Source organism: Camelus ferus, chromosome 33 (genome assembly GCF_009834535.1).
Source record: "Camelus ferus isolate YT-003-E chromosome 33, BCGSAC_Cfer_1.0, whole genome shotgun sequence".
NCBI lineage: Eukaryota > Metazoa > Chordata > Mammalia > Artiodactyla > Camelidae > Camelus > Camelus ferus.
The window spans coordinates 17,852,127-17,867,146 of NC_045728.1; the positions used below are offsets into that span (position 1 = coordinate 17,852,127).

General features: G+C 39.4%; 1 protein-coding gene and 1 long non-coding RNA gene across 2 annotated transcripts in view; one reads left to right on the forward strand and one right to left on the reverse strand.

Annotated features, from left to right (window-relative positions):
• The window catches only part of FDX1 (ferredoxin 1), an 82,665-nt gene that overhangs the window by 12,167 nt on the left and 55,478 nt on the right, over positions 1–15,020 (reverse strand). The gene's annotated exons all lie outside the window — the stretch shown is intronic.
• LOC116661127 lies at positions 1,896–14,111 on the forward strand. The gene is made up of 3 exons (XR_004316883.1): positions 1,896–1,967; positions 13,664–13,667; positions 14,101–14,111. It is a non-coding gene; the product is annotated as an uncharacterized LOC116661127 (long non-coding RNA).

Sequence of the window (15,020 nt, forward strand, 5' to 3'; positions counted from 1 at the left end):
TGTGCAGCTGTTTGTTCAGTTAAAAAAAAAAAAAAAAGCCTGTCAGGATTCTGGCTGTGGCAACCAAGAGGGTGCTGGATTTTCAGGCTGTTCGTAGAAGCAAACCCAATCTACCAAAATCTAACCTCTATCTCTGTCCCCCAGACTTTCTCTCTTCCAGCCCATCCCCCACTCTGCAGTGAATGTGAGCTGTCTACCCTGCAAATCCAGTAGAGTCAGCCTCCAGACTCTTTCTCGAGTGTGTCGCCCCCACCCCACCCGACTTTCCTCACCGGTTCCAGGATAAAGTTTGAATTTCCTGCTGGGACTCACAAGGCCTTTGTTGTCTGGCTCCTGCTCACCTCCCCAGCCCCCCTCTCCCCTCCTCCAGTTCATCCCACAGCCCCTCTGCCAAGCCACCCTCCCCGCTCTGGGACCTCTTCCCCAGCCCCTCAAGCCTGGGATCGGGGCCCTGCTGTGTGCTCACCCAAATCAGAACACAACATGAAGGCAGGGACTGTGTCCTCCAGCTGTTAACTCAGTGCCTGATCCAAACACACTCAGGATGGACTGAATCGATGCATGTGAATGAACAGAAAGGGTAGGGGCATCCCTGACTGAAAGCTGTTTTGCTTAACAAAGGGACTGGAGGCCAGGTTCCCAGGAATAGTGGGGCAAGCCCGCCTGGGGATGAGTGAGTTATTTATAGGACATGGATATGATGGGGGAAGAAAGCCAGCAACAAGTGAAATGAAGGCGTTAGGAGGAGGAAATAATGGGAACTGGAGTTGATTTAATCAACTGGTGTATTCAGTCAACAAGCATTTACAGAGCATCTATGGTGTGCCCGGCACCAGGCGAGGTCCCAGGGATAAAAGGAAATTAGGAACAGTCCCCACTCCCAAAGAGCTCAACGTTTAGTAGGAGGAGAGAGGTGTTTACAAAAATTAGTAATAAAAGTAAGCAGCGCTAATAATACCACTAACAATAGTAACAGCTACCTTGGCTGGGCATCACCAACCTCCTGCTTCCTGTCCTGGGTGTTTTACAGACTTGTCTCATTTGCATCTTCCCAGCACATCACTGAGCTGGGTGGGTGGGGAAAGGGAGGAAGGGCCTTCAAGTGGGGGCTGCAGACCAAGTCACAACCAGGCTCTGGACAGGGTGGCCGCCTCTTGGCTTCAGTTGTGCCCCCTCAGGCAGCCCTGTGCCGGCCAGCGTGGCCTTCCTGCAGCTGGCCCTGGGGGGGCCTGAGCCAATCCATCTTGCAGGCCAGGCAGGCGCACGGCGGCCTCGGCAGAGCCCAGTCATTAATCTGGCTGGAAACAGAACTTATTTTTACACCTCTTCACATCGGTCCCTGTAGACCAGGCTTGAGCAGAAAGTGAGAAAATGTGAATTGATCACAGCTGTGAAACCGCAGTAATTAGTGCAAAGTGCTGAAGCCCTCGTTTCTGCGGCTGGAACCCCTGGCTTCCTGGCCTCAAGTGATGAATAACCCAAATACCTCTGCCCTCGCCTTCCCAACCCCAGTGGCCAGACCCCACCAGCAGCTCCCTGCCTACCTCCTGCCTGGTGACAGTTCAGCTCAAGTTCTAGAAAGGGCTTTGGAGCCATTAAATGGAAGGACTCCGCTCAGAGTCGCTGCAGCCACATGATCGCGATGGGGGGAGGTACAGCATCTCAGGGCTCACAGCATGGTCCTCGAGACCGCAGACCAGAAGTTCATTCACCTGAATTCAAATCCCAGCACCTTCTTGCCAAGTGTATAAACTGGGGCAATAGTTCATCCCTCTGAGCCTGTTTCCTCATCAGTCCTTCAGAAATAACAATGTTGCAAAACAGTGCTTCTCAAACTATCTGATGTAAACAACCTGTTTTTGTTTCTGGTTGTTTCTTTTTTCAGACTTGGGCGGGTGCTTTTATAAAATGCAAGGAAGATGAAATGCTAGAACAATGCTTGGAAGCTGGAGCAATGTTAGATCTAAGTGCTTATTCTCCACTTCTAGACTCATTGTCATAGACCATTAACAAACAGATCATGGATCAGCACTGATCCACAGACCACACTCTGAAAAGCAGAGTCTGGCACAGAGTAAGGGTGAGTGACTGTCAGCTGCTATGATTATGAGTCCCCTCCGATGCTCCCCAAGCTCAGGCCCACTTTTGCACATACATGGCGCTGGTCAACTCTAGAGAGGCGCCTGGACTTTCTAAAGTCTCATCAAGCAAATGCACTGAGAGGGAAAAAAAAAAAGTCTTCTAAGTAATATCATTATTTGTTTATTTACTTTTTATTCAGGGGGCTCTGATTAAAATTTGTTGCTTAAATTTATTGACATTTCTATTTAGAATGTTTATTTAATTTCTACATGTTTAGTGGTCATCTTAAGTGAATCATTTCCTTTCCTGAAGCGCCCTGTGTAACAGGGCTGCTGCAGCTCTGGATGGGCTTCTAGGGGCCTGTAATGTTGGTCTGATTCTCTCTTAGGGCTTAAGAACTCCCTGAGGGTTATACTAATGAGCCAAAACATGGCCTTTGTATATTGGTTCCTGGGTTGTTTACATCTGCAAAGAAGGCTAGGACCCATTAACTCAAAATCCTGATAACACCGAACTCAAATTTGTACCCTTCCAATTGTCTTAAACATAGCCCAAATATGTAGATTCTTTTTTTTTTTTAGCTGAACTGTAGTTGATATATAGGGTTAGTTCCAGGTGTACAGCAAAGTGATTCAGTTATACATATACATACATATATTTTTTTTCTTTTCATAGTCTTTCCCATTGAATGTTATTTATAAGAAATTGAATATACTTCCTTGTGCTGTACAGTAGGTCTTTGTTGTTTATCTATTTTATATATAGTGAGGGTGTCTGTTAATCCTCAACCCCAAATAAGCAGATTTAGAGCCTGTCTGCTTTGCATAACCTATGACACTTGCCCAACATTAACTAGCCACAGATAAGATGGACCCTGTGGCTAAAAAGACCCCAAGCCGTCAACCACCCTTCCAAGTTCTCTGACCCAGAGGCTCCACTTGAGTGACATCACCTAGACATGTAAACCCCTTCTCTGACCCCCTCTCCCCTGGAAGTCCCCTTTCTCTTCTCCTTGTCTGAGTGGAGGTCCCCACACTGTAGCCTGGAGGGTCTCCTATCATAAGGGAGCTCCCCTACATGCAAATGTGTTAAAGCATCAGCCAAATAAAGACTGTGTGCTACTGCTGCCTCATGGTCATATCTTGTTCCTCGATCAGCCACCAGATCCTTCCCATCTTTTACACTTTCAAGGACAGTCAGGTTTTTTATGCTTTGAACTTCAGTACACAGTGCCTAAGGCAGTGACTGACCCTGAGCACAGCTGTGATAGAAGGAAAAATCCGTTGCTTGCACCTTCCTACTACAAGAGGCTGGAAACGCTGTCTGCAAGTCCTTGTGTCTTGCTGGCTGTGTAACCATGGGCAAGCTAGGTGCCCTTTCTGAGCTTCAGTTTCCTCAGCAGGGAAATATAACATCCACCTCGCAGCTCTTCATGAGGATTAAATGAATTAATGCATGCAATGTGTATAACACAACACGAGTAAAGACTTGATAAATGGTCACCATTATCATTATTATTACTGTTTCTCCTTCTGTAGGCAGTGCCTCAGCCTCCAGACTTAGCCCTTTAGCCTGCCTCCATCCCTAACATACAACATCTTTGTTTATTCATCCACTCAACAAATAGCAAAGAATAAACACACCTGGCTGTGCTCTATGCTGAATTATGAAGAAATAGAAAAATCTAATAAACTTATAACTAGTAAGGAAATTTAATTAATATCAAAAATATCTCAACACAGAAAAGCCTGGGCCAGATTGCTTCACTAGTGAACTCTACCAAACACTTGAACAAGAATTAACACCAATCCATTTCAGGTTTTTACCAAAAATTGAAGAGAAGAGAATACGCCCTTACTCATTCAATGAGGCCATCATTGCCCTGATACCAAGCCAGATAAAGATATTACAATAAAAGAAAACTATAGACCAATATCTCTATCAATATTGATGCAAAGATCCTCAAAAAAAAGAAAAAAAAAAGAAAATACTAGCAAACTGAATTCAACAGCATACTAAAAGGATTATACACCATGACAAATGGGATTTATTCCTGAAATGCAAGGATAGTTACAACATACAAAAATCAATTGATTATAATACACTACATTAACAGATTTAAAGGGGGAAATCACATGATCATCTCAATCATACAGCAAAAGCATTTGACAAAATTCAACATATTTTTATGATTAAACACTCAGCAAACTAGGAATAGAAGGAAACACCTTCAATATAATAATGAAAGATTGAAAGTTTTCCCTCTAAGATCAGGAATGAGAAAAGGATGCCTGTTTCCCCCAGATCTATTTATCAGAGTTTTGGAAGTTCTAGGTAGAGAAATTACACAAGAAAGAGAAATAAAAGATATCCATATTGAAAAAGAAGAATAAAATTATCTCTTTCGCAGATGACATGACCTTATATGTATAAAACCCTAAAGATTCCACACACACAAAAAAAACCTGTTGTTACTAATAAACAAATTCAACAAAGTTACAAGATAAAAAATCAACACTCAAAGGTCAATCATAGTTCTATCCATGAATAATGAACAATCTGGAAAGAAAATTAGGAAAAATCCAATTTACAATAACATTAAAAAGAAGAAAATACTGGAGAATTCACACAACCAAAGAAGTGAAAAACTCAAATACTGAAAACTACAAAATATTGCTGAAAGAAATTATAGAAGACTTAAATAATTGAAAAGATATCTCATGTTCACAGATTTAAAGTCTTAATATTAAGAGTCAACACAATCCAAAGTGACCTACAATTCAGTGCAATCCCTAGTTAAATTACTTTTGTGTGTGTGTGTGTGTGTGTGTGTGTGTGTGTGTGTGTGTGGAAATAGAAAACTGCATCCTAAAACTTGTATGGAATCTCAGGGGACCTCAAAGAGCCAAAATAATCTTGAAAAAGAAGAACAAAGTTGAAGGACTCACACTTCCTGATTTCAAATTTTACTACAAAGCTATAGTAAACAAAACAGTGTGGCACTGATATAAGAAAAGACATATAGACCAATGGAATAGAACTAAGAGCCCAGAAATAAACCCTCACATATATGGTCAAATTATTTTTAACAGGAGTGCCAAGATCATGAAATGAAAAAAGGACAGCCTTTCAACAAATAGCAATGGAAAAAACTGGATATCCATACTCAAAATAATAAAGTTAGACCTGAAGGGGTTCAGAATGAGCCTCCCCCAAATGTCACTTTGGCACATAGACTATTTTGAGCTGAAGGCAATCAAGACCCAGCAGATGCAAGAAAAACTTTTACCCCTCTCTTAATTACCTTAAAGAATTTAGATGGGAGCCTGGCCCATAAAGATAAGCAACTTTTTAGCTGAATGAAATATCTGCATGGCAGAACAAACACCTGACTCCTACACATCTGTTCATCTTATCATCCTGTGAATGACCCTCCCCCCCAGTGAAGCCCCAGGCCCCTACCCCATTCCTTTGCTCAGAGGAGTGTGTAAGTCAACTGCCCAACTTTCTTTGCATCTCATTGTCCTTGTGGGACCCCCATACATGCACAATTAGTTTTTTTCCCCCTCCTATTAATCCCTTAGGTCAATCTGATTAGATGAGCTGAAAACCTAGAAGGGTAGAGGAAAACATTTTCTTCTCCAACAGACCAGTGCCTAATACCATATATAAAAATTAATTCAAAATAGATCAAAGACCAAAAGTAAGAGCTAAAATTATAAAACCCCTAGAAGAAAACAGAGGAAAATCTTCATGACATTGGATTTGGCAATGATTTCCTGGATATGACACCAAAGGCGTATGTAACCAAAGAAAAAATTAACAAACTGGATTTTATCAAAATCAAAAACTTTTGTGCATCAAAGGACACTATCAACAAAGCAAAAAGGAAACGCAGAATGTGAGAAAATATTTGCAAATCATATTTCTGATAAGGGATTACTATCCAGAATATATAAAGAAATTCTACAATTCAACAACAAAAAAAATCCAACTCATTCAAAAATGGGCAAAGGACTTAAACAGACATTTTTCCAAAGAAGATATACAAATGGCTGATAAACACATGAAAATACACTCAACATCAATAGTCACTGGGTGAATGCAAATCAAAATTACAATAAGATACCACTTCATACCCATTTGGATGGCTATATATCAAAAAATCAGGAAATAACAAGTGTTGGTTAGGACATGGAGGAACTGGAACCCTGGTGCATTGCTAGTGAAAATGTAAAATGGTATATATAGAAGTTGTGGAAAACAGTATGGTTGTTCTTCAAAAAAAAAAAAAAAAAGCATAAAATTGCCATATGATCCAGCAATTCCACTTGTAGATAAATACCCAAAAGAACAGAAAGCAGGGACTCAAACAGATACTCATACACCAGTGTTCACCAATGTTCATAACAACACTGTTCACCACAACACTGTTCACAATAGCCAAAAGGTGGAGGCAATCCAAATGCCCACCAATGGATGAATGGATAAACAGAATATGGTATATTTATGGAAGGCAAGTTTATCTAGCCTTAAAAAGGAAGGAAATTCTGATCTATGCTGCAACATGGATGAATCTTGAAGGCATTACGCTAAATTAAATAAGGCAAACACAAAAGGACAGATAGTGTATGATCCCACTTATACGAAGTACCCAGAATAGTTAAATACAGTAAGTGGGTACAGAGTTTCAGCATGGGATCATGAACAAGTTCTGGAAGTGGACAGTGGTGATGGTTTGTGTTATAATGTGAGCGTTCTTAATGCCACTGAACTTAAAATGGTTAAAATGGTTAAAAACTGCATGTTCTGTATATTTCACCACAATTTTTTAAATTTACTTAAAAGGCAAAATAAAACAATGTTGATTAGGAAACTTAGTTTCTATTATCTTCAGTTGATAAAACTATGAATAAAAGCAAAGAAATTATTGTTTTAAAAAAAGAAATGAGTTATAGTCATTTTACAACGTTGTGTCAAATTCCAGTGTAGAGCACAATTTTTCAGTTATACATGAACATGCGTATATTCATTGTCACATTTTTTTTCACTGTGAGCTACCACAAGATCTTGTATATATTGACTATAACTCAATAAAATGTTTAAAAAAAAAAGGAGCAAAAAAACAAAAGAAATGAAATACTGCTACAACATGGATGAACTTTAAAAACATACTAAATGAAAAAACTACAAAACAAAAGGCCATATTTTGTGTGATTCTGTTTATATGAAATGTTTGGAATAGGCAAAGTCTATAGAGACAGACAATAGATTAGTGGCTGCCTGGTGCTGGGACCGGGCGAGTGAGGAGTGACTGCCAGAGGGCAGGAGCTTCTTTGTGGGGTGCTGAAAATAATCTAAAAGGAGATGATGGTGGTCATCACACAACTCTGTAAATATACAAAAGGCCACTGAGTTTAATACTTTAAGAGCATGAAGGCTATGATATGTGAAGTAGATCTCAATAAAGCTGTTATGTGAAAAAGAGGAGGGTGAGACTTTCAAATTGTTTCCTCCCAGAGGGCTCGTTGGCTCTGATGCAAATTTGTCCGCTCACTCCCTAGAGATCCTTCAGGGATAGCCTTCGTCAACTAAACAAGAAAAGTTTGCCCTTTATTCGTTACAATTTGTAACTGAATAAAGGGAGTGTTCAATATAACTGAAACATTTTGCTGTGCACCTGAAAAGAACTTTTTAAATGAAATGTACTTCAATTAAAACAAATTAATAAAATAAAATGAAATGCTTCATCAACCTCAAAAAACCTCAAAAAAAAAAAAAAAAAAAAAAGGGTGGAGGGAGTGTTCAAGTTGTCCTTTCCAAGATGACTTATCTCTACCGATACAGAGAAGCAGCTGGCAACTTTTGAATAGCAACTTTTCTCAGTAAAGTGAGGAAAACAAAAACTTGAGTTCTCTCTTACTGAGTGCTGGCAACTTTTGAATAGCAACTTTTCTCAGTAAAGCGAGGAAAACAAAAACTTGAGTTCTCTCTTACTGAGTGCTCTTGATGCATGTATTTATAATGGTGAGTGGAACCTAAATGAATTAAACTAACAACAAAAAACAAAACTATATAACCCTCTGACATCCTTCCTTAAACTCAATTCTATCTCTGATGTGACTGGGTCTCTGGGAATTTATTTCCTTTTCAAATGCTTGACCCTGAAAAAGAATGACCTTTTAAAGATAGTTTGTAGATTCTGTGATTTTCCAGAAAGACTGATTATGTGGTTCAGATAAGCAGTTTTCTTTAGTCTGATTTAAAAAAAAAAAAATCCTGTCTCATGTCCCCTCATAGGGATTTCTGCTAAATCTGAAATATAATACCTGGAATGGAGGTTTTACCTCATGCCTCAGGTATTTATTGAGTGACTCTATGCCAGGCACTGTGGCCGGTATTGGGAATACAGTGATATCCCTGCTTCCATCTTGTTCCCCACCCTCTTCAAGCTTGCAGTCTCATTGGAGACTTCAGTGGAGGCTTTGGTTTTGGAGGATAAAGATGCCTGTCTCCACCTGGAATGATATCGCTTATATGTGGAATCTAAAAATAGAAAAAAGACGACACTAATGAATTCATCTACAAAACAGAAACAGACTCCCAGACATAGTAAACAGTCTTATGGTTACTGGGGGAAAAGGCGATGGGAAGGGATAAATTTAGGAGTTCAAGATTTGCAAATACTAACTGCTGTATATAAAAATGGATTTTTAAAAAGTTTTTTTCTGTATAGCACAGGGAACTATATTCAATATCTTGCAATAACCTTCAATGAAAAAGAATATGAAAACAAATACACATATGGGTATGTAAGATGGGGACATTATGCTGCACACCAGAAACTGACACATTGTAACTGACTATATACTTCAATTTAAAAAAAAAAAAAAAAAAAAGATGCCTGTTTCTTTTTCTCTTCTCCGTTCAGTTCCCAGGATGGGAGCTTGGTGTTAACTTCAGTTCTCAGCTTGGTCCTCTCTGGGAGTTCCCCATGCTCTTGCCCTTTTTTGTCCCTTCTCATGACACAAAAATTAACCTTGACCAATACTTAGGACCGTCTGTTCTTTGTTAGGTGGCTGGTTCACTTGGTAAACTAGGAAGTTTACTGAATTTTCTTTGTCATTCTTCTTAGATAAAATTATTGAGCCCAAAGAAATCGGTCATATAAAGTCCAAGGCAGGGACATGGGGTTTGCTATGTAGAGACATAGAGAACATTTTAGTGTCCTACTAATCACACCCTTGTTGAAAATGCAAAATAATAACAATTATAACCACTCATGTTTTTGCTCTATAGTGTAAAACTGCCTTCATATATGTTATATATATATGACATCACATTGTCAGATAGTTATTCCTCTTATCAGAATGTCAGCTCCAGGAGAAAAAGAATTTTACATTTTCCTCACTGTTGTGTTTCTAGACAGTGCTTGACAAATATTGATACTCAATGAATATTAGCCAGATGCAGGAATGAATGAATGATCAAAAATTACATAAAAAGAAGGTTCAGACAGACAAAGTGATGTGCTCAAAGTCAAAAAGCTACTGCAGTTTGAGCCCAGTAAAAAATCTTGGAAAAGGACACAAAAATATAATTTTCCAGAGAATACAGTCAAAGGTATTATGAATAACTGTTAAATCTTATTAGTCATCACAAAATTCATATTAACAAGAGACTTCTTTAGTGGTTTATTTTGGTAAATGTTTCATGTGCACTTGAAAATAATTTGTATTTTTCTGTTGTTGAGTGTAGTGTTCTGTCAATGACACTTAGGACAAGTTGATTGATACTGGTTTTCAAGTTGTCCATATAATTACTGATTTTTCAAATGTACTTCTATAATTTGCTAAGAAATCGTGAAGTATAATTATGGTCTTGTCTATTTTCTCCAATTTCATCTATTTTTGTATTATTTTGGTAGATGCATACCCTTTTAGTATTTTTATGTCTTCTTGATGACCCTTTTATCATTATGGAATGTCCCTTTTTATCTCTAGGTATATTCCTTATTTTGAAGTCTGCTTTTTTTAATTATTATAGTCACACCAATTTTCACTGTAGACATTTTTTCCACTCTCTTACTTTTAACCTATCTGTCTTTTGTTTAAAGTTTATATCTAAAGGGAACCCTTGTACACTGTTAGTGAGATTGTAAATTGGTGCAGCCACTAAGGAAAAAACAGTATGAAGGTTTTTCTAAAAATAGAATTACCATATGATCCAACAATTCTACTTTTGGGACTATATCTGAAGAAAATCAAAGCAACAAAAAATAATAACCTGATTAAAAAATGGGCAGAAGACCTGAATAAACATTTTTCCCAAAAAGGTCATACAGATAATCAAAACATGCATGAAAAGATGCTCAGCTTCGTTAATCACCAGAGAAATGCAATTAAAACCACAGTGAGATATCACCTCACACCTCTCAGAATGCCTCTTAAGAAAAAGACCACAAGTAACAAACACTGGAGAGGATGTGGAACCCTTGTATACTGTCAGTGGAAATGCAAATTGGTGCAGTCACTGTGGAAAACAGTAGGGAGGTTTCTCAAAAAACTAAAAATAGAACTACCATATGATTGAGCAACTCCACTTCTGGGTAATTATCTGAAAAAAATGAAAACTGTAATTTGAAAAGATACATGCACCCCAATGTTCACAGCAGCATTATTTACAATAGCAAAGATACGGAAGCAACTTAAGTGTTGACCAACAGATGATGAATAAAGGGGTGTGTGTGTGTGTGTGTGTGTGTGTGTGTGTGTGTGTGTGTGTGTGTGTAGGAATACTACTCAGACAAAAAAAATGAAATTTTGCCACTTGCAACAACATGGATAGACTTAGAGGGTATTATGCTAAGTGAAATGAGTCAGACAGCGAAAGACATATTGTGTGACATCACTTACATGTAGAATCCAAAAAATAAAGCAAACAATTGAATACAACAAAAAGGAAACAGACTCACAAATAAAGAAAACAAACTAGTGGTTGCCAGGGGGGAGACAAAGGGGGAGGGACAAAATAGGGCCAGGAGATTAGGAGACACAAAGTACTACATATAAAATCAATAAGCTGCAGGGATGTTTAGCACAGCACAGGGAATATAGCCAATTTTTTTATAATAACTATAAATGGAATATAATACTTAAAATTTATGAATTATTATTATATTGTACACCTGAAACTTATAATTATTGTACATCAACTCTACCTCAATTTAAAAAAAATACTAAAAAATACCCCACTGTGTTGGGGAGATATCTGTACCCGCATGTTCATAGCAGGATTATCTACAGCAGCTAAAACATGGAAGCAACCTAAGTTGTCTATTAATGGATGAATGGATAAAGAAGTTGTGGTTTTCTATACAATGGAATATTATTCCGCCATAAAAAAGGAAGGAAATTTTGCCATTTTTGACAACATGGTTGGCCCCTAAGGGCCTTATGCTAAGTGAAATAAGTCAGCGAGAAAAAGACAAATATATGATCTCACTTATAAGTAGAAAAAGAAAAAGAAAGAGAAAGGGAAACCAGACTCATAGAAAAAGAGCTCAGATTTGTTGTTAGCAGAGTGTGGGTGCGGCGGGTAGGGCCTGAAATTCAATGAAGGTTGTCGAAAGGCACAAACTTCCAGTTATGAGGTAAATAAGTACTGGGAATGTAATGTACACCATGATAACTACTGTTAACACTGCTGTCTGGTATATTTGAAAATTGTTGAGAGTAAATTCTGAGTTCTCATCACAAGCAAAAAAAATCTTTCTCACTCTCTATTTTGTTTTTGTTTTTTGTTTTTTTTGGATCTGTATGAGATGATGAATGTTAACTAAATTTTTTGTTGCAATCATTTCACAGTATCTGTAGGCCAGATCATTTTGCTACACATCTTATGCTCATGCAGCGCTGTATGTCAATTATATTTCAATAAAGCTGGGAAAAAATACATCTCTTATAAACAGCATATACTAGTAGAGTCTTGCTTTTTAAAAAATCTAGATAATCTCTGCCTTTTAATCAGAGTATTTAATTTATTAATATTCAATGACTCACTATTTGTAATATTATAGTGTCACCCCCAAATTTGTGTCTACCCAGAACCTCAGAATGTGACATCATCCGGAAATTGGGTCTTCGGGGATGGTAATTTGCCAAGGTCATTCTGAATTAGGAGAGAGCCTAAATCCAATGACTAGTGTCCTTATAAGAAAAGAACAGGACACAGAGAGACGAAGGCCATGTGAAGACAAAGACACATGATGTAGCGATGTAGGTACAAGACAAGAAACAAAGGATTGCTAGCAATCCCCAGAAGCGAGGGGAGAGGCAGGGAGCAGATTCTCCCTCAGAAGCCCTGCAAGACACCAATGTTGCCTGGCCCCTTGATTTTGTATCTCTGGCCACCTGAACTGTAAGAGAATAGATTTCTGTCTTGTTTTGTTTTTTTAATTGAAGTATAGTCAGTTACAATGTGTCAATTTCCAGTGTACAGTATACTGTTTCAGGCATACATATACATAAGCATATATTCATTTTTGTATTCGTTTTCATTATAGGTTACTCCAAGATATTAAATATAGCTCCCTGTGCTCTACAGAAGAAATAGGTTTTTTTCATCTATTTTATATATAGTAGTTAATATTTGCAAATCCTGAACTCCCAGTTTATCCCTTCACACCCCTTTTCCCCCCAGTAACCATAAGTTTGTTTACTATATCTGTGAGTCTGTTTCTGTTTTGTAGATAAGTTTATTAGTGTCTTCTTTTTTTTTTCTTTAGATTCCACAGAAACAAAAATTTCTGTTGCTGTAAATCACCTAATTTGTGGTAATTCATTACAGCAGCACTAGGAAACTATACATTTATTGTAGTTATCAACATGGTTCAGTTTGTAACTACCATCTTGCTTTTTGTTTTTCTCTTTCCCATCTTTTGCTTTTTCCTCTTTTGTCTTTTTTTTTTTTAATGAATATAGTGATTTAGTGATATAATAATTTTTAGTATTCCATTTTATTTCCCCTTGGTTTTTTATCTCTAGTTCTTTCTTTTATGTATATATATTTAAGTGGTTGTTCTAGGAATTCTTATCACATAACATTATAGCATTTCACATGTAATGAATAAATCTTAGAATAATATTACTTCGTGAACTCCACTCTCATCTTTTGTGTAAACAGTTTCTAGAGTCTCTCCCCCAAGCCTCCCATTTTCTCCCCCCATATTTTTGCCATCTTTTCCAGGACCTGATGATCTAATAGTAAGACCAGATTTTAGCCCCATCTTACGGACTTGAGCATATCTATTAACGCTGGATTTTGTTCATGAAGTAACTGGGAACAGAGAAGAATGCAGGAGTGGGCTAGTCTGAGGGAGTGAGGTGAGGGACTGCGGGCCAGGGCTGGGGGCCAGTGATGCCCAGTGTCATTGGGCCCTGGGCCTCCCTCAGAAGGAGCTTGGATTTTATTCTGATCAAGATTTTTCAACCCACTAATGGAAATTAAGCCGGGGAGTGACATGACATGATTATCGTTTAAAGGATTACTCTGGCTGAGCTGTGAAGAGCCTGGCCTGTAGGAGAGTGAAAATGGAAGCAGAGAGGCAGGTTTTAAGAGGCTGTTGCCTTAATCCAGGAAAAGCCGACGGGAAAGATTGATTTCTCTGAACTTCCCTGAAAGCCTGTTTTAAAACTCCATTTCTCTGAATCAGGACGTGGATTGAATAAGGGAGCAGCCTCAGACTGTGAGATGAAAGATGACATGGCCTGTGTATACCACTGCTGCAGAGTCTGCTGTCAGATGTAATAAACTGCATTTACCTGAAGAGAATCAGGGAAGGGGCTGGAGGGAAGCAGGGATCAGCCACTTAGAAGGGCTTGCTCCCTCCTGCCGCTGACCCCTCCAGCTGACTGGAGGCTGCTGGAAGTGGGTGAGGCCAAATATTATGGGTTCTATTGGTTGCCTTGGCAATAGCTCATTCCAGCTTTTCTAAAGTTGAGGACATCCTCTTCCAAGTCGGAAAAGCAGTCCTTGAAAGTGTTTGGCTAAACTGCCAACTGTTACCCAGGCGCTGGGAAAGCTTTTCATGTGTGTTTGGAGGAAAAACCCGCCCCTTTTGAAGACTTACTGACTCTTTCCCCAGAAAGTCAAAACAGGTAGCCCCAGGCATTTCCTTTTCAGGAACTCTCTTCAGGGTCCTCCGTCACTGGCAGACGGTAAGGGGCTGGGGGAAGTGAGGAGTGAGGTGGGCGGTCTGCCCACCCCAAGGATTAGGGGTAGTGGGAACCTGGCAGAAATCATCCTGCCACTCCCCACTTGCAGACCCTGCTCCCAGACCGACATGTAGATATCGGTCAACAGGCTCTACCTGGCAGCCTGGACCTGCCGGCTGGATCCCAGAGCAGAGCAGATGTTCCTCACTGTCAGGAGGGGATGGGAGCCTTGCAGTCAGCAGACTTAGGATGCGCTAAAACAGACCAGCACCAGAGAACCTATTTTTATGCACCAGTTTTTGTGGTTTGTGCTGAGATAGAGGGGCTGACAACATCTGTGCGTCTGCCCTCAAAGCACTTACGTTCCAGAAGAGGAACAGAAGAGTAAGTTCCCCAGGAATGAAGGCTCTTGCAGCAGCCCCTGTTCTCAACTCCACTTCTCCCACAGATGGAGCCACCACACCATGCTCTTCTCTGACTCACTCTGGGTGTTGTAACCTGATCCACAAGTGCCCAAACACCGACTGGGTCATTGACTTGCCTCCAGCCTCTCCCTCCACTGTGCCTCCCTGAGTTCCAATCCTAGCCGGGATTCTTTCTGGGTTTTCCAAGCCCTTGGCCCCCTGGTTGCCTTGCGAGCTTGTCCAGGCTCTCCTTCCTCCATCCTGCCAGTGTCTTTGGAGCTATAATGAAGTTCACACCCCACTGTGCTTCCTGCTTGAG